The sequence below is a fragment of the Pelophylax lessonae genome, assembly GCF_965119305.1.
Source record: "Pelophylax lessonae genome assembly, chromosome: 12".
In the NCBI taxonomy this organism is placed as follows: Eukaryota; Metazoa; Chordata; class Amphibia; order Anura; family Ranidae; genus Pelophylax; species Pelophylax lessonae.
The window spans coordinates 27,231,029-27,251,028 of record NC_138779.1 but is presented as its reverse complement, the minus strand read 5'-3'; the positions used below and the strand labels follow the sequence as shown (position 1 = coordinate 27,251,028).

The window sequence follows — 20,000 nt, the reverse complement described above, 5'->3', positions numbered from 1 at the left end:
TATTTCTTAATGAGCTAGTATGCATAGCATCCTAGCTCATTATCCCTTTGTCTTTCAGGTTTTTATTTTGTAATTTTTTTCTGAGGTTTACAACCTCTCTAAAGACATCATCTTCACAAATGCAGTAACTCATAGCAACCAGAATCCATCTTGTACTGGTCTGACTTCAGCACTTGTTTGCTGTAAGTTTATTACACTTAGGAATAGTAACTCTTTATGGAATAGGGTGATGGACTCCGCGTCTTCCCTTCGACCTTTTCACTTCACTGCCAGGCCCTAGGAAACCAAATCAATGACTCCAGATTATGTCTGCCATGTACAGAATTATAGATCACCAACATGATTCAGAATTCTGTTTATCCAGGTGCACCAGATACTTCACCAACTGTGTAATGCAGGTTTATTTACTACCAGGGGCCGACAAAGTACAGACACACTGGAACAGTTCAGAGTAATGGTCTAGGGGCTCATTACATAATGGAATCTTGCATTCATTACTCACACCTTGCACTGATCTGTGCAAACATTGACTAGTAGCGGCTCTGATAATGACCATGAAAGCAGCAGGCTATGCTGGCAGGGTGTCAGAGCTTGTAGGTATAACTCTGGGTAGGGCCTAGTTAATACAGGCTTCAGTTTGTATAGAAGCAATGTGAACAGCAAGCATTTAAGAATTTTTTGCAAAGCATTTGCAGAGTTTTAAAGTACCATTCAGCTCCAGTTCGGGAATAATATACAGATCACATCTGAATTCCAAATATGGCCTTTTTTGCAGTTACAGTGGGTACGGAAAGTATTCAGACCCCCTCTTTGTTATATTGCAGCCATTTGCTAAAATCATTTAAGTTCATTCTTCTTCCTCATGAATGTACACATAGCACCCCATACTGACAGAAAAACACAGAATTGTTGACATTGTTGCAGATTTATTAAAAAAGAAAAACTGAAATATCACATGGTCCTAAGTATTCAGACCCTTTGCTCAGTATTTAGTAGATGCCCCCTTTTGATCTAATACAGCCAGGAGTCTTTTTGGGAAAGATGCAACAAGTCTTTCACACCTGGATTTGGGGATCCTCTGCCATTCCTCCTTGCAGATCCTCTCCAGTTCTGTCAGGTTGGATGGTAAACGTTGGTGGACAGACATTTTTAGGTCTCTCCAGAGATGCTCAATTGGGTTTAAGTCAGGGCTCTGGCTGGGCCATTCAAGAACAGTCACGGAGTTGTTGTGAAGCCACTGCTTCATTATTTTAGCTGTGTGCTTAGGGTCATTGTCTTGTTGGAAGGTAAACCTTCGGCCCAGTCTGAGGTCCAGAGCACTCTGGAGAAGGTTTTTGTCCAGGATATCCCTGTACTTGGCCGCATTCATCTTTCCCTCGATTGCAACCAGGCGTCCTGTCCCTGCAGCTAAAAATACCCCCACAGCATGATGCTGCCACCACCATGCTTCACTGTTGGGACTGTATTGGACAGGTGATGAGCAGTGCCTGGTTTTCTCCACACATACCGCTTAGAATTAAGGCCAAAAAGTTCTATTTTGGTCTCATCAGACCAGAGAATCTTATTTCTCACCATCTTGGAGTCCTTCAGGTGTTTTTTAGTAAACTCCATGCAGGCTTTCATGTGTCTTACACTGAGGAGAGGCTTCCGTCGGGCCACTCTGCCATATAGCCCCGACTGGTGGAGGGCTGCAGTGATGGTTGACTTTCTACAACTTTCTCCCATCTCCTGACTGCATCTCTGGAGCTCAGCCACAGTGATCTTTGGGTTCTTCTTTACCTCTCTCACCAAGGCTCTTCTCCCCCGATAGCTCAGTTTGGCCGGACGGCCAGCTCTAGGAAGGGTTCTGGTCGTCCCAAACGTCTTCCATTTGAGGATTATGGAGGCCACTGTGCTCTTAGGAACCTTAAGTGCATCAGAAATCTTTTTGTAACCTTGGCGAGATCTGTGCCTTGCCACAATTCTTTCTCTGAGCTCTTCAGGCAGTTCCTTTGACCTCATGATTCTCATTTGCTCTGACATGCATTGTGATCTGGAAGGTCTTATATAGACAGGTGTGTGGCTTTCCTAATCAAGTCCAATCAGTATAATCAAACACAGCTGGACTCAAATGAAGGTGTAGAACCATCTCAAGGATGATCAGAAGAAATGGAAAGCACCTGAGTTAAATATATGAGTGTCACAGCAAAGGGTCTGAATACTTAGGACCATGTGATATTTCAGTTTTTCTTTTTTAATAAATCTGCAACAATGTCAACAATTCTGTGTTTTTCTGTCAGTATGGGGTGCTATGTGTACATTCATGAGGAAGAAGAATGAACTTAAATGATTTTAGCAAATGGCTGCAATATAACAGAGTGAAAAATTTAAGAGGGTCTGAATACTTTCCGTACCCACTGTATATTGTTCCAGCTCGGACCAATAGAAGTATAAATATGGCGTACTTGTGGGATCCCCGTGGAAGTGGATAGTCGCTGTAGGTGTCACTGCTACTACAGAGGTAGCTGCTATCTGCCAGGTCCTGTGCATGGGCGCCAACCGTAGAGTGCCTTGCATTTTTCTCAATGAATGCAAATTGTTTTCTGATAGAATTAGGAGGTGGAGATGAGGTGACAGTATGACATCACGGTAATGGCGAGCAGGGGACCCCCCTGTTTTCACTACGCAGCAGGGCAGTTACCCAAAAGACAGTGTTGTGTAGTAGAATGGGCTACTACAGGGAGTATCCCTTCCACAGGGATCCCTGAGGCATGGCATATGAACACTTACACTGGTCCAAACTTAACTAATGTAACTAATGTATGCAAAAAGAGAATTCAGCTTTAATGGGAGTGAGGACTGTCACCTTAAACTGCTAGCAGGCTTTAAAGGAGAAGTATAGCCAAAAGCTCGTTTGGCTGTACTTCTCCTGTGGATCACAGGAGTGCAGTTTGTTCTGCACCCGTGTGACCCGTTTTCAGCAGACAGGGGGCTGAAGCTCGCTGTCGGCTGATGTCACAGAGCCGGTCCTGGCTGTTGCATAATTTAAGTAGGATATTGTGTGATATATATATATATATATATATATATATACCAAAAGTTTGGACACACCTTCTCATTCAAAGAGTTTTCTTTATTTTCATGACTATGACAATTGTAGAGTCACACTTCAAGAGGTAGTCACCTGAAATGGTTTTCACTTCACAGGTGTGCCCTGTCAGGTTTAATAAGTGTGATTTCTTGCCTTATAAATGGGGTTGGGACCATCAGTTGTGTTGTGCAGAAGTCAGGTGGATACACAGCTGATAGTCCTACTGAATAGACTGTTAGAATTTGTATTATGGCAAGAAAAAAGCAGCTAAGTACAGGAAAACGAGTGGTTATCATTACTTTAAGAAATGAAGGTCAGTCAGTCCGAAAAATTGGGAAAACTTTGAACGTGTCCCCAAGTGCAGTCACAAAAACCATCAAGCGCTGCAAAGAAACTGGCTGACATGCGGACCGCCCCAGGAAAGGAAGACCAAGAGTCACCTCTGCTGCGGAGGATAAGTTCATCCGAGTCACCAGCCTCAGAAATCGCAGGTTAACAGCAGCTCAGATTAGAGACCAGGTCAATGGCACACGGAGTTCTAGCAGCAGACACATCTCTAGAACAACTGATAAGAGAAGACTGTGTGAATCCGGCCTTCATGGTAGAATATCTGCTAGGAAACCACTGCTAAAGAAAGGCAACAAGCAGAAGAGACTTGTTTGGGCTAAAGAACACAAGGAATGGACATTAGACCAGTGGAAATCTGTGCTTTGGTCTGATGAGTCCAAATTTGAGATCTTTGGTTCCAACCACCGTGTCTTTGTGCGACGCAGAAAAGGTGAACGGATGGACTCTACATGCCTGGTTCCCACTGTGAAGCATGGAGGAGGAGGTGTGATGGTGTGGGGGTGCTTTGCTGGTGACACTGTTGGGGATTTATTCAAAATTGAAGGCATACTGAACCAGCATGGCTACCACAGCATCTTGCAGCGGCATGCTATTCCATCTGGTTTGGGTTTAGTTGGACCATCATTTATTTTTCAACAGGACAATGACCCCAAACACACCTCCAGGCTGTGTAAGGGCTATTTGACCAAGAAGGAGAGTGATGGGGTGCTGCGCCAGATGACCTGGCCTCCACAGTCACCGGACCTCAACCCAATCGAGATGGTTTGGGGTGAGCTGGACCAGGCAAAAGGCACCTTGTGAAAGCAAAAGGGCCAACAAGTGCCAAGCATCTCTGGGAACTCCTTCAAGACTGTTGGAAGACCATTTCAGGTGACTACCTCTTGAAGTGTGACTCTACAATTGTCATAGTCATGAAAATAAAGAAAACTCTTTGAATGAGAAGGTGTGTCCAAACTTTTGGTCTGTACTGTGTATATATATATATATATATATATATATATATATATATATACACACACACACAGAATATCCTACATAAATTATGCAATCTATTGGTGCGGAAATAGCCACACACTGCCCCATCCCTTTTTATATTTTTTTGGGTGAACTTTATTTGAAGTGCACAAAGCAACAACTCATTGATGTCATCAGACAGCAGCGTGATGCGTTGCAGACAGCAGCGGTTGTGGTGCGGTGACATGCAGCACCTTCCTGTGTAGCAGGTCTGCATTTTATCACAGCTCACTCCTCTGCACCTCTAGGCTTCATTGCCGTGTGAAATGGATACAAAAAAACAATTGTTTTCTGTGCGTCCCAGTGGTGACATGCCTTTATCCAGAGAGGTAAAACACAGGTCCCCACAGTATGTGCACATAGGCTTAGTTTAGACGTGCAGTAGACCTTTCCCCTCTGAAATACTATCTGCGGTGGATTGCTTTTCAGAGGTGTTTGATAGGTGGTGAGGTGATGTCACCTTCTCAGTGTCTGTAACCTTGTAAATGGTGCACCACCATGCTGCAACTGCTTGCATTACACACAGTTGCGTTGTGGCCCCATTTACTAGAATAAGACACATTCAGAAACAGTACTGCTAGCTGAACCTAACAGGGAGCAGGGTTTCCCACTTCTAAGTCACTTCGGTCTCCGCCCCCCACCCACCTCCGAGCACTGCCTCATGGTTCTGCCCCTACCCACCTCTGAGCACCGACCCTTAGTTTCACCCCCTACCCAGCCCCTAGTATGGCCCCTTTTAGAGAATATAGAGCCAATTATAATTTTGTAATGCCAAGTAATTTGTATGGAATTTGGGAATAACAAAAAAAAAAAAAAAAAACAATAAAATAGATCCCCTGCAGCCAGCAGCAATAGATCCCCCTAGCAACAATAGACCCTGAGCAGCAACAACAGATCTCCCAGCAGCCAACATTAATAGACTCTCAAGCAGCCAGCAACAGTAGACTCCTCCCTAAACAGTGAATACCTTCCAGTAACCCCCAGTAACAAAAAATCCCCCACCAGCAACAATAGATTGACACGCAAAAACAGATCCCATCCAGCAACAATAGATTGACACGCAAAAATAGATCCCATCCAGCAACAATAGGCACTTCAGCAGCCATCATCAGTAGACCCTCCATCACACCCCAGCACCCATTGCCATTGCTCACATTCAGTGCTGGAGGTGCCAGAACTGCGTTCCCCCCACGTTCCCACTGAAAAAAGCCCTGACAGGAAGTATAAGCTTTGCTGCGACCACAGCTATTTGCAGCTTAAGGAGGGGCAGTAAAAACACAGCCTAACTACCTGTTCTGATCACCCCCCCCTCCAACCACAAGTGTAAACTAGCTCTAAGTTGTGGTGAATCCGATTGAAAGTGGTTGTAAAGGTAGAAGGTTTTTTCTAGCTTAATGCATTCTATGCATTAAATAAAAAGCCTTCTGTGTGCAGCAGCCCCCCCCCCCCCCCTTATACTTATGTGAGCCCCCTCTCGATCCAGCAATGTCCACGAATGCCTCGGCCGTCCAGGACTCTTCCTCCTGATTGGCTGAGACAGACAGCAGCAGTGCCATTGGCTCCTGCTGCTGTCAATCAAACTCAGTTAGCCAATGAGGAGAGAGAGGATGCTGGGCAGAAACATGGCTCCGTGTCTGAATGGATACATGGAGCTGCAGCTCCAGTCAGGGACCCAAGAAGAGGAGGATCCGGGCTGCTCTGTGAAAAACCAACTGCCCAGAGGAGGTAAGTATAAGAGCCCATTCACATTAGTGCGACTTGTCAGGCGACTTGTCAGCCTGACAAGTCGCGCTCGGTCGCGGTCCATTGATTAGCACAGGAGCCGTTCTAATAGGAGCGACACAAGTCGCTCCGACTTAGAAAAAGGGTCCTGTACTACTTCGGGGCGACCTTGGAGCGTCTTGCATCGACTTTCATTATGTGAAGTCCCTGCAAGTCGTGCCGAAGTCGCGGTGCACGCGACTTCACAGGTCGCCCCCCCGAAGTCGGATCGCCTCAGTGTGAACCGGCTCTAACAGGTTTGTTATTTAAATAGAAAAAAAAAAAAATGAGACTTTACAATTACTTTAAGTCTGCCCCACAGCTTGTTTATAGCTCGCTGTTCACAGTGCTCTTATACAAGCTGAAGTCTGTGTGAACTAGGCCTTACTCTTACCTAGGCCTTGTACACATGGGCCAAATGTTATGTGGCATCGGCCAGTTCAATAGAAACCAGCCAATATTCAGCCTGTATGTACGTCAGCCGGTCCGACAGAAGCCAGAATGTCCGGCTTCTTTCAAAGGGGCATGACCAAAAAAGGTCTGCCGATCGGCATCTGATCAGTGCTCTCAGCCAATGGCTGACAACGCTGACTGAAGTTTTCTGGCGGTGGGCCACCCCCCTGTTAGAACACAATAGCTCAGTGGGGGAGATCGCTGTACTAACATTGCATAGATAGTACAGCGGCTCCTCCCGAGCTCTTTTGTTTTTATTTTGTTCAGTCCGCTGGGTTGAACGAAAATAAATGAATAGTGTGTACTAGACTTTAGACATGCACTCCCTTTCCTCTGAAGCCTGATCTGCCTTCGGATCACACTTCAGAGGCTACTGACAAGAGTATAGGAAGCGATGCAACACCCCCTTTCCGCCCGTTCTAACCCCATTTAAAACGCGGTTTCAAGGCAATTGCGGCGCTTCCCCATTTGCTTGAAAGTGTAGAGGGTGGCATCTCAGGTAAACATTGCCATGGGTGCAAAGCATTTGAACATGCCGTGGCATGTGAACACCCCGGTCCACTGTCGATTGCAGCTGAAGGGGGGGGGGTAGTTGGAGGTCAGTAAATCGCACCTTAACCACAAATGCACGTCCTAACTTAGCCAAACACACAAAGCACTCGTGAAATTAGCACAAGATGTAGGCAATGTGCCTGCCCAGAGGGTTCAAAGAATAAACACTGTCCCATGACCAATGCTGGGACAAGGTCATCCAGCGCCCAGGGCAAAGATGCCAAACTGCACCCCCTCCTTTACTTCGGGTTAGGGTCAAGGCGCCCCCATCCCTGCAATAAACAATTGTACCCAGGTCAGCCTCCCCTCCTGCCCACCCCTAGTCCCGGCCCTGCCCACCCCTAGTCCCGGCCCTGCCCATGAATAACCCACATGAACACAGATAGTGCCCACCAAACTTTCTGAGAGATTTATTTACCCATGCCACCCTTTTTGCTGATAGTGCTGCACATGTACTGGATTCCAATAAGTAAGAAAGCCCAGATACTGAATAATGCACAGCCCACCCTGAAAACAGCAAGGCATTTCCACAGATGTTTTGAACCTTTAAGTGCCAAACCCTTTCCCTATGTTATATTCTTTTATAAGTGTACAGCACATGGCTGGACAATTTATAGAGATATGTAGGCGCTTGGGGGTTTAGGTGTTCATATCATATAGCAACATAAACGGATAAAAACAAGTGATTCAAGGTGCAGTACTGAAAAAGGAGTGTGCATGCCCCGCTCAGGTTTTGGCGCAGACTCCGAAACGCGTAGTGAAGCCTACTCCGCCATCTAGCTATCTCCATTGCTGACGTCAGATGCCCTCCGGTTCCCGCAACACGGCCGCATTCCTCCGCCGGTCCGGACTCACACGGTCAGCTGGCCTGGCCGTCTGGATCAAAGGCCTCCCAGGACTTTGCGGACACTCCTACTCCAGTGGTCCTCAACCCTGGCCTACAGGGCCCACTAACAGGCCAGATTTTAGGTATTACCTTGGGGAGATGCAGACTAGAGTACTACAATCACTGAGCAGCAAATGATATCACCTGGGATGTATTTCAGTTATCTTGCAAATCTGGCCTGTTAGTGGGCCCTGTAGGCCAGGGTTGAGGACCACTGTCCTACTCCACCTCGGAAACGCTGCGACTGGACAGATGCTTTTATCCTTACTAAGATGTAACTTTTGTATAATAAACCACTACTTTTGCACTCAAGAGGCGCTCTTCCCTCTTTCTTATTAAATACAATTTATACAGCAACAAGGCAGACACTGAACTGAAACAGAAACACGCATTTTCTCTGGTATGTATGGTCCTGTGAAAAAGTATTTGCCTGTTTTTTTTTTTTTTTTGCACATTTGTCACACTTAAATGATTCAGATCATCAAACCAATTTTAATATTACACAAAGATAACCCAAGTAAATACAAAATGCAGTTCTTAAATGATAATTTCATGTATTAAGGGAAAAAAGCTGTCCAAACCTGCCAGGTCTTATGTGAAATAGTAACTGCCCCCCCCCCCCACACTAAATCATGAAAGAACTGTGATTAAACACAGTTTTTGGAAAGCGGAGTTAAGTTTCACTTGTCGCACCAAGGCCTGGTTACTGCCAGAACTGTTGAATCAAGAAAAAGAAATCACTTAAATAGAAGTTGTCTGACAAAGTGAAGCATGCTAAAAGATCTCAAAAAGTAACACTTAATGCCACGATCTAAAGAAATTCAAGAAAAGAGAAGAAAAAGTAATTGACATGTATCAGTCTGGAAAGGGTTACAAAGCCATTGGGACTCCAGCGAACCACGGTAAGAGCCATTATCCACAAATGCAGAAAACTTGGAATGGTTGGGAACCTTCCCGGAAGTGGCCGGCCGGCGAAAATTACTCCAAGAGCATGACAACAGATCGGACCCCTGACTGACATTTTTGACACTTTTGGGGGTACCAGTGACATTACTACAGTAATCAGTGCTAAAAATATGCACTGTTACTGTGAAAATTACACTGACAGGGAAGGGGTTAACTTTATTAGTGATCAAGGGGTTAAGTGTATCCCTAGGGGCGTGATTCTAACTGTCAGGGGGCGTGGCTTGTGATGTAACCACAGAGACATACGATCCTACATAGCAGGATCGTAGGATCTCTGCAGTTAGATCAGGGAGAATGACAGACGGCTTTGTTTACATCAGCCGCCTGCCTTTCTCCCTCTCCAGCGGGAGATCGCGAGTGGCCGCGGACATCGGAGCTGCCGGTCACTCACGCGGGGATGTCCGGGAACGAGCGGGGGCAGGAGAGCGCCTCCGGCGGCGCGCACTCGCCCCCTATAGGTTCGTGGGCGAGTGACGTACCGGTACATCACTTTGCCCAGGAGGGGCTTACCGCCGCAGTATATGTAGTTGCGGCGGTCGGCAAGTGGTTAGGGTCAGTTTTCTGAACAATTATAAAGAGACTGGGCAAAAATGGTGTCCATGAGAGAATTCCGAAGCCAAAGCCACTGCTGACCTAAAAACACAAAGGCTCATCTTGCATTGCCAAAAAACATCTTGATTACCCCCAAGACTTAAATATTCTGTGGACTGATAAGACAAAAGTTGAACTTTTTGGAAGGTGTGCGTCCTGTTACATCTGGCTTAAAACTAACACAGCATTTCATAAAAAGAACTTCATACCAACAGTTACACATGGTGGTGGTAGTGCGAGGTCTGGGGCTGCTTTGCAGCTTCAGGATTTGCCATAATTGATGGAACCATGAATTCTGGACTCTACCAGAAAATCCTAAAGAAGAAGGTCCCGCCATCAGTTCCTGGCCTCAAGTACACTTGGGTTACGCAGCAGGACAATGATCCCAAACACACCAGCAAGTCCACCTTTGAATGGCTCAAAAAAACAAAATCTGATTGAGATGCTGTGGCATGACCTTAAACAGGCTGTTCTTGCTGGAAACTCTCCAATGTGGCATAATTAAAACAATTCTGCGATAAAGAGTGCGCCAAAATTCCTCCACAGCGATGTGAAAGACTCATTGCCAGTTATCGCAAACGATTGATTGCAGTTGCTGCCACCAAGGGTGGAACAACCAGTTATTAGGTTTAGGGGGCAATTACTTTTTCACATAGAACAAGGCAGGTTTGGAAAGCTTTTTCCCCTTAACCACTTCAATACTGGGAACTTTTACCCCCTTCCCACCCAGGACATTTTTCAGCTTTCAGCGCTGTCAACAATTGCGCAGCCATGCAATATAATGTTACCATAGTAACATTGTAACACTTTTTTAGCAATTAATTTTATTGCTATAAGCAAGCATTTTACTGAATGAAATTGATTTATTTAGTTTGTTTTGTTGCGATTAGCTGTAATTGGTCCCAGTCTGTACCATGTGATCACTGGGACCAATCATAGCTTGCAACACAATTGTACACAATGGATGGCATGAAAGGAAGCCTAAGGACAAGCCCTATTTCTGACATGTTGTTTACAAGTTAAAATCAGTATTTGTTGCTAGAAAGTTAGAACCCCCAAACATTATAATTTTTTTTTTTTTTTAGCAGAGACCCTAGAGAATAAAATAGAGATTGTTGCAATACTTTAGGTCACACCATATTTGCGCAACGGTCTTACAAACAAATTTTTGTTTTTATACACTTTTTTAAATTAGAAAATAAGAAAACAGTAAAGTTTTTTTTCTAGAATGTGAAATCTAATGTTACAAAAAAAAATGCAATAAAACCAAAAAGTGCAGCGCTGAAATCAGTGTACAATTGAAATGCTGAAAAGCTTTAAATTATAAAAAGAAAAAGGGGTAGTGTCCAAATGAATAGTCCCAATAACAAGTGCAGAGATATGAATCCATGTGCAAAATAACAGGATTTCTTCCAGTGACCCCAAGGAAAAGTGTAAGAAGGGGACACCTTTGTGCTCAGGTATAACAAGCAGCTTACCGAAATTCCGTGGCTGCTCAACTCAATGAGACAGCCTCTCCCAGCTAGTATTAAACCAGTAGGTCGACTGATATCAAGCTCAGGTGCATCCAAAAACTCCCAAAGCAGACAGCCTTTTCCGGTATGTTGTTAAACCAATCGCATTAGTATGTATCACGCTTGAAACTGCTCATTTACTCCATCAAGTGTAGAGCCATATGAAGAAAGAAATAGAGGCCCATAGCGTAATCCCGTAAACCAATAGGTAAATTTATTAAAAAAACTACTTACAATTTAAAAGACAAAAACAGGCATGTAGTTGTGCTGGTCGTGGATCTAACCGCGGTCTCCAAATCAGCATATGGAAAACAGCCGGCTCCGTAAGGGGGCGTGTGGACGTTGCGTCTGGAGTCGCCAACGTTTCGTCATAAGAAAGACTTCCCAGAAGAAAGACGCCCAGAAGAAGTCTTTCTTATGACGAAACGTTGGCGACTCCAGACGCAACGTCCACACGCCCCCTAACGGAGCCGGCTGTTTTCCATATGCTGATTTGGAGACCTGCGGGACGCCGCGGTTAGATCCACGACCAGCACAACTACATGCCTGTTTTTGTCTTTTAAATTGTAAGTAGTTTTTTTTAATAAATTTACCTATTGGTTTACGGGATTACGCTATGGGCCTCTATTTCTTTCTTCATATGGCTCTACACTTGATGGAGTAAATGAGAAGTTTCAAGCGTGATACATACTAATGCGATTGGTTTAACAACATACCGGAAAAGGCTGTCTGCTTTGGGAGTTTTTGGATGCACCTGAGCTTGATATCAGTCGACCTACTGGTTTAATACTAGCTGGGAGAGGCTGTCTCATTGAGTTGAGCAGCCACGGAATTTCGGTAAGCTGCTTGTTATACCTGAGCACAAAGGTGTCCCCTTCTTACACTTTTCCTTGGTGTCACTGGAAGAAATCCTGTTATTTTGCACGTGGATTCATATCTCTGCACTTGTTATTGGGACTATTCATTTGGACACTACCCCTTTTTCTTTTTATAATTTAAAGCTTTTCAGCATTTCAATTGTACACTGATTTCAGTGCTGCACTTTTTGGTTTTATTGCATTTTTTGAATCACTGTTAGTTGATTTTGTGCTAGCTGCTCACTACTGTTTTCAATCACTTCAACTTTTTTGTCATATTTAGCGCGGAAATTTTTCTTCTTTTTATATTACATTAAATCTAATGTTACGCCTAGTAAATAGATACCCAACAGGTCATGCTTCAAAATTGCGCACGCTCGTGGAATTGCGACAAACGTTGGTATTTAAAAATCTCCATTAAGTGACGCTTTAACCACTTTAGCCCCGCTCACTTTGCTGCTACTGCAGCAAAGTGGCTCGTTCCCGTCCAGCGACGTAGACCTATGTCGCTGGACTCCGCCCCTTGTGGGCGGCGCGCGCGCCGCCGGAGGCTCGCTCCCGCTGTTTTCAGTCACAGCGGGAGTCGGGCCAGGGGAGGAGCAGCGGCGATCGCCGCTGCTCTTACCCGATCGTCGGGGATCGAGTCTGGAGATCTGCCCGCTGTGTGTAAACACAGCGGGCGGATCTCTGAAGTGACAGGCAGGGTCAGATTGCAGGGTTCAGCATAGCTGAACCCTGGATCTGTCCTTGTGTCACTCAGTCACCTCCCCCCCCCACACGTCAGTAAGCACCAGGCATACATTAACCCCTCCTTCTCCAATAAAATTAACCCCTTCCCTGCCAGTGTCATTTTTACAGTAACAGTGCATATTTATAGCACTGATTACTGCAGTAATGTCACTTGTACCCCCAAAAGTGTCAAAAATGTCAGTCAAGGGTCCGATCTGTCCGCTGCAATGTCGCAGTCCCGCAAAAAAAAAAAAAATCGCAGATCGCCGCCATTACGCCTTAAAAAAAAAAAAAAAACACCAAAAATGACAGAAATCTTTCCCTTTGTTAGTAAACGCAATAACTTTTGCGCAAACCAATAAAAATACGCTTATTGTGATTTTTTTTACCAAAAATATGTAGCAAAAAACAAATTGGCAAAAAATGTAAAAAAATTTTGATTTTTACATTTTTTTGGGGGGGAATTTCATATAAAAAGATGTGAAAAATATTGTTATTTTTTCAAAATAAACGCTCTTTTTTTGTTTATAGCGCAAAAAGTAAAAATTGCACAGGTGATCAAATACCACCAAAAGAAAGCTCTGTTTGTGGGAAAAAAAGGACGTAAATTTCGTTTGGGTACGGTGTCGCACGACCGTACAATTGTCAGTTAAAGTCGCATAGCGCCGAATCGCAAAAAGTGGCCTGGACGGAAGACAGCAAAATCCTCCGGTGGTAAAGTGGTTAAAAAAAAACTCTACAGCTTACCAGTTTAGAGTTATAGAGAATGTCTTACAGAGGAATTTTTGCTCCTGCTCTAACGATCGTGGTGATACCTCACATGTGTGGTTTGAACACAGTTTACATATGTGGGCGGGACTTGTGTATGCGTTCGCTTCTGCGCACGAGCTCGGAGGGACGGGGCACTTTACATTTTTTTTTTTCTTATATATTTTACCCTTTATTTTTACACTGTCCCTTGTAATAGAAATAAACAGGACAGGTCCTCTTTAATGTGAGATCTGGGGTCAAAAAGACATCTGTACTTGCCAACAAGGGTTTCTCCACCAAGTGCTAAGTCATGTTTTGCTTGGGGATCAAATACTTATTTTACTCACTGAACTGCAACTCAATTTATAACTTTTGTATCATGTGTTTTTCTGGATTTTGGTTGATATTCTCTCTCTATCATAACAAAAACGATAGATCCTTCATTTCTTTGTAAGTGGAAAAACTTACAAAATCTGCAGGGGATCAAATTATCTATTTTTGCCACTGTATATGTAACCTATCACAGTGTGCTTTCTGATATTAGGACAAGTAGAAGCGTCTCCACTATCCATATTAAATAGGTGAGTAGGGGTGAAATCGGCTCTATGAAAGTATCTTAATGGAATAAGCTTATCCCTGGCAGATAGAATGGTGCTGAAGTATGACATTCCTGCTGCCTCTGTTCAGAGATGTCTGGAAAATCCCTCTCATTGTTCCCAAAGTTAAACAAGCCCAGAGGGATTGTTCTGCATAGGAAGCCTGGTATATTCTTATACAAGCATTGTCCTAGGTGTGCGCAGCCCATGCATTAGGGAGTGCGCAGCCCATGCATTAGGGAGTGCGCAGCCCATGCATTAGGGAGTGCGCAGCCCATGCATTAGGGAGTGCGCAGCCCATGCATTAGGGAGTGCGCAGCCCATGGATTAAGGGAGTGCGCAGCCCATGGATTAAGGGAGTGCGCAGCCCATGGATTAAGGGAGTGCGCAGCCCATGGATTAAGGGAGTGCGCAGCCCATGGATTAAGGGAGTGCGCAGCCCATGGATTAAGGGAGTGCGCAGCCCATGGATTAAGGGAGTGCGCAGCCCATGGATTAAGGGAGTGCGCAGCCCATGGATTAAGGGAGTGCGCAGCCCATGGATTAAGGGAATGCGCAGCCCATGGATTAGGGAGTGCGCAGCCCATGGATTAAGGGAGTGCGCAGCCCATGGATTAAGGGAGTGCGCAGCCCATGGATTAAGGGAGTGCGCAGCCCATGGATTAAGGGAGTGCGCAGCCCATGGATTAAGGGAGTGCGCAGCCCATGGATTAAGGGAGTGCGCAGCCCATGGATTAAGGGAGTGCGCAGCCCATGGATTAAGGGAGTGCGCAGCCCATGGATTAAGGGAGTGCGCAGCCCATGGATTAAGGGAGTGCGCAGCCCATGGATTAAGGGAGTGCGCAGCCCATGGATTAAGGGAGTGCGCAGCCCATGGATTAAGGGAGTGCGCAGCCCATGGATTAGGGTGTGCGCAGCCCATGGATTAAGGGAGTGCGCAGCCCATGGATTAGGGAGTGCACAGCCCATGGATTAAGGGAGTGCGCAGCCCATGGATTAAGGGAGTGCGCAGCCCATGGATTAAGGGAGTGCGCAGCCCATGGTTTAAGGGAGTGCGCAGCCCATTGTTTCAAGGGAGTGCGCAGCCCATGCATTAGGGAGTGCGCAGCCCATGGATTAAGGGAGTGCGCAGCCCATGCATTAGGGTGTGCGCAGCCCATGGATTAAGGGAGTGCGCAGCCCAGGCATTAGGGAGTGCGCAGCCCAGGCATTAGGGAGTGTGCAGCCCAGGCATTAGGGTGTGCGCAGCCCAGGCATTAGGGAGTACGCAGCCCATGCATTAGGGTGTGCGCAGCCCATGCATTAGGGAGTGCGCAGCCCATGGATTAAGGGAGTGCGCAGCCCATGCATTAGGGTGTGCGCAGCCCATGGATTAAGGGAGTGCGCAGCCCAGGCATTAGGGAGTGCGCAGCCCAGGCATTAGGGAGTGTGCAGCCCAGGCATTAGGGTGTGCGCAGCCCAGGCATTAGGGAGTACGCAGCCCATGGATTAGGGTGTGCGCAGCCCATGCATTAGGGAGTGCGCAGCCCATGGATTAAGGGAGTGCGCAGCCCATGCATTAGGGTGTGCGCAGCCCATGGATTAAGGGAGTGCGCAGCCCAGGCATTAGGGAGTGCGCAGCCCAGGCATTAGGGAGTGTGCAGCCCAGGCATTAGGGTGTGCGCAGCCCAGGCATTAGGGAGTACGCAGCCCATGCATTAGGGTGTGCGCAGCCCATGCATTAGGGAGTGCGCAGCCCATGGATTAAGGGAGTGCGCAGCCCATGCATTAGGGTGTGCGCAGCCCATGGATTAAGGGAGTGCGCAGCCCAGGCATTAGGGAGTGCGCAGCCCAGGCATTAGGGAGTGTGCAGCCCAGGCATTAGGGTGTGCGCAGCCCAGGCATTAGGGAGTACGCAGCCCATGCATTAGGGTGTGCGCAGCCCATGCATTAGGGAGTGCGCAGCCCATGCATTAGGGTGTGCGCAGCCCATGCATTAGGGTGTGCGCAGCCCATGCATTAGGGAGTGCGCAGCCCATGCATTAGGGAGTGTGCAGCCCAGGCATTAGGGTGTGCGCAGCCCAGGCATTAGGGAGTACGCAGCCCATGCATTAGGGTGTGCGCAGCCCATGCATTAGGGAGTGCGCAGCCCATGCATTAGGGTGTGCGCAGCCCATGCATTAGGGAGTGCGCAGCCCATGCATTAGGGTGTGCGCAGCCCATGCATTAGGGAGTGCGCAGCCCATGCATTAGGGTGTGCGCCTCGAAGCTCAAACACACTCATGCCTTTCTCTTCAGCCTCAGCTGCACTGGACAGTGAATGAATGGAAAGTGCTCTGTGCTGAGTGGCTTCCTGTTCATTCACAAACTGATGCACAGTAAACAGTTTACTATGCTTCAGTTATGAATGAACACAGTGAGTTTGTTCATTTAGAAGAGGCAGCAGTAAATGACATATTTCAACGCTCTCCATCCTGAAACATCCCCCCGCAGCAACCAGGGGGAGAGGAGAGGAGGGAAGCCAGCAGCACTGTGGGGCGGATGGCCAACACGGGGGGACCCAGGCAGTGGGGGAATCGGCACTGCATATAGTGATTAGGGTGTTCCCAGGCACGTCCCCTGCACACTGTATATTTGGTATTGCTTTAATTAGCAGTAATAAACCCAACACACAAAAATGTAATTTATTGCAGCTTACTAATCATTAGATGTGGTGGCTGCATTTGTTCTTTTTTTTTAGGCTTTTTTCCTTGGTTATCACCTTGTGATCTGACCAGCCTCCTGCATTAGAGTGCCGCCCCCCACTCTAGATGAATACCATAGAAAGAATTCCCCTGGAGATTGGGACTTTATAGGCACTTATAAAGTATACTATACTATAGTTTTATAAAACTCTCTTTTATTTATATATCACAAGAATAAATAAAATAATATATATATATATATATATATATATATATATATATATATATATATATATATACACACACACACACACATACATACATACATACAAAGATCAAAGCAATATACATGGAAAGTACAATGATTGTTACATCAATATATATATATATACACACACACACACATATATACATACACATATACACACACACACACGGTTCAACATCAAGATTACCCAATCCGTTTCAAAGCTTGCATGGCTTCTTCCTCAGGGGTATAAAGTACACTAATCCTATGAATTCTATTGATGACAGATTCCAAAAATTTCTAAGAACCTCCGCCAATCAAATCTGAACAAAATATCTTTCTAGATCAGGGGATTCCCAAACTACGGCCCTCCAGCTGTTGCAGAACTACACATCCCATGAGGCATTGTAAAACTCTGACATTCACATACATGACTAGGCATAATGGGAATTGTAGTTCCTGAACAACTGGAGGGCCATAGTTTGGGAATCCCTGCTCTAGATGAAGGAGCACAGGGGGTACTTTTGGACAGCAGTTTTGTTAATCTGGGGGGAGGGGAGTGTTAGTGTATCTAAACCTGCTAATACATGTAACAAATTAAAGCTGAACTCCAGCTCACACTTTATAAGCAGTGATGGCAGCAGTTTGGTTCCTTTTGGGATAAGTCTAGGTTCACACTGGTGCGTGGAAAACACAGCATTTGATTGGCACCACATTCCTGTGCACATCACATGCGATGCGTGTACGGTGCGATTTGAGCCATACATTTTGTATGGCTCAAATCGCATCTGCACCAAAATGGTGCAAGACCCTTCCTTTCCCCGCACCTGAATCACATCGCGTGGGTGTTCACAACTATGCAATGCGATTCTGGCAATTGCACTGCATTTTGCGATCTGTTTCAGAGTGTCGTTAATCTAAAATATTGGCACCTGCAGCAGATCGCGTGGACACCGTGCGATTGTCAAGCAGTGCAAGGTTTTACATAAATAAAAGCTGATCATTGTAAGCACCCCTGTCAGTAGTAAATGGTTTGTCTCAACCCTGAAACTGCTACATCTGTAGGAGAACTTGTTCTGTTATAAAACAGCAGACCTACTGGCTGGATCACCAGATGAAAATAAAAGAAAGTCAAAAAAAGAAAATGAATGCAGCACCCACATCGAAGAATTGTTAAGCTGCAGTATGATAAAGGTTTACTTTTGGGCTTAATACTGCTTTAGGCTGGCCATACATTGTACAATTTTCCTTAATATATACTCAAACCATATAATATGAGGTCAAACCTAGACACTTTCAATTTGTATGCAATCTGGCTGGCCCTTGCGCTACATCAGGGGTCTCCAAACTTTCTAAACAGATGGGCCAGTTTACTGTCCTTCAGACTTTAGAGGGGCCGGACTGTGCCTGGTGGGAGTAAACAATGCCCCATCTTTGGTATTAGGGGGAGAAATAGTTGGTGTCAGTGGAAGTAAAAGTGCCCCACTGTTGGTGTCAGTGAAAGGAATAGTGCCCCATTGTTGGTATCAGTGGAACAGTGCCCCATTGTTGGTGTCAGTGGAACAGTGCCCCATTGTTGGTGTCAGTGGAAGGAATAGTGCCCCATTGTTGGTGTCAGTGGGAGGAATAGTGCCCCATTGTTGGTGTCAGTGGAAGGAACAGTGCCCCATGGCTGGTGTCAGTGGAAGGAACAGTGCCCCATTGTTGGTGTCAGTGGAAGCAATAGTGCCCCATTGTTGGTGTCAGTGGAAGGAACAGTGCCCCATGGTTGGTGTCAGTGGAAGGAACAGTGCCCCATGGTTGGTGTCAGTGGAAGGAACAGTGCCCCATGGTTGGTGTCAGTGGAAGGAACAGTGCCCCATGGTTGGTGTCAGTGGAAGGAATAGTGCCCCATTGTTGGTGTCAGTTGGTCAAACCAAAACACTTTCAATTTGTATGCAATCAGGCAGGCCCTTTCACTACATCAGTGGTCTTCAAACTTCAGAAAGGACAAGTTTACGGTCCTTCAGACTTTGGGAGGGCCAGACTGTGCCTGGTGGGAGTAAACAATGCCCCACCTTTGGTATTAGGAGGAGAAATAGTTGGTGTCAGTGGAAGGAATTATGCTCTGTTGGTGTCAGTGGAAGGAACAGCGCCCCATTGTTGGTGTCAGTGGAAGGAATAGTGCCCCACTGTTGGTGCCAGTGGAAGGAATAGTGCCCCACTGTTGGTGTCAGTGGAAGGAAGAGTGCCCCACTGTTGGTGTCAGTGGAAGGAATAGTGCCCCACTGTTGGTGCCAGTGGAAGGAATAGTGCCCCACTGTTGGTGTCAGTGGAAGGAAGAGTGCCCCACTGTTGGTGTCAGTGGAAGGAAGAGTGCCCCACTGTTGGTGTCAGTGGAAGGAAGAGTGCCCCATTGTTGGTGTCAGTGGAAGGAATAGTGCCCCATTGTTGGTGTCAGTGGAAGGAATTATGCCCCGTTGTTGGTGTCAGTGGAAGGAATAGTGCCCCGTTGTTGGTGTCAGTGGAAGGAATAGTGCCCCATTGTTGGTGTCAGTGGAAGGAGTTATGCCCTGTCCTTGGTGTCAATGGAAGAAATAGTGCACGATTGTTGGCGTCAGTGGAAGGAATTATGCCCCGTTGTTGGCGTCAGTGGAAGGAATAGTGTTGGCGTCAGTGGAAGGAATAGTGTTGGTGTCAGTGGAAGGAATAATGTTGGTGTCAGTGGAAGGAATAGTGCCCCATTGTTGGTGTCAGTGGAAGGAATAGTGTGCCATTGTCGGTGTCAGTGGAAGGAATAGTGCCCCGTTGTCGGTGTCAGTGGCAAAAATTATGCCTCAAGGGCCTGTTAAACGCAAGCAAGGGGCCACATGTGGCCCCAGCACTGCATTTGGAAGACCACTGCACTACATAGTTAAAGGTAAATCTAAAGGAAATTGAATAGGAAAATTGTATAATGTATGGCCAGCTTTAGCAGTGTCACCCATAGCAGGAAGAAAATGTCATTGTTTTATCTCTGTAAGT

The 20,000-nt window shown here is 46.1% G+C and overlaps 1 protein-coding gene across 5 annotated transcripts in view; it reads right to left on the bottom strand.

Annotated features, from left to right (window-relative positions):
• The window catches only part of GRAMD1B (GRAM domain containing 1B), a gene marked incomplete at its 5' end in the record, with an annotated part of 441,171 nt that overhangs the window by 191,851 nt on the left and 229,320 nt on the right, over positions 1 to 20,000 (bottom strand). The gene's annotated exons all lie outside the window — the stretch shown is intronic.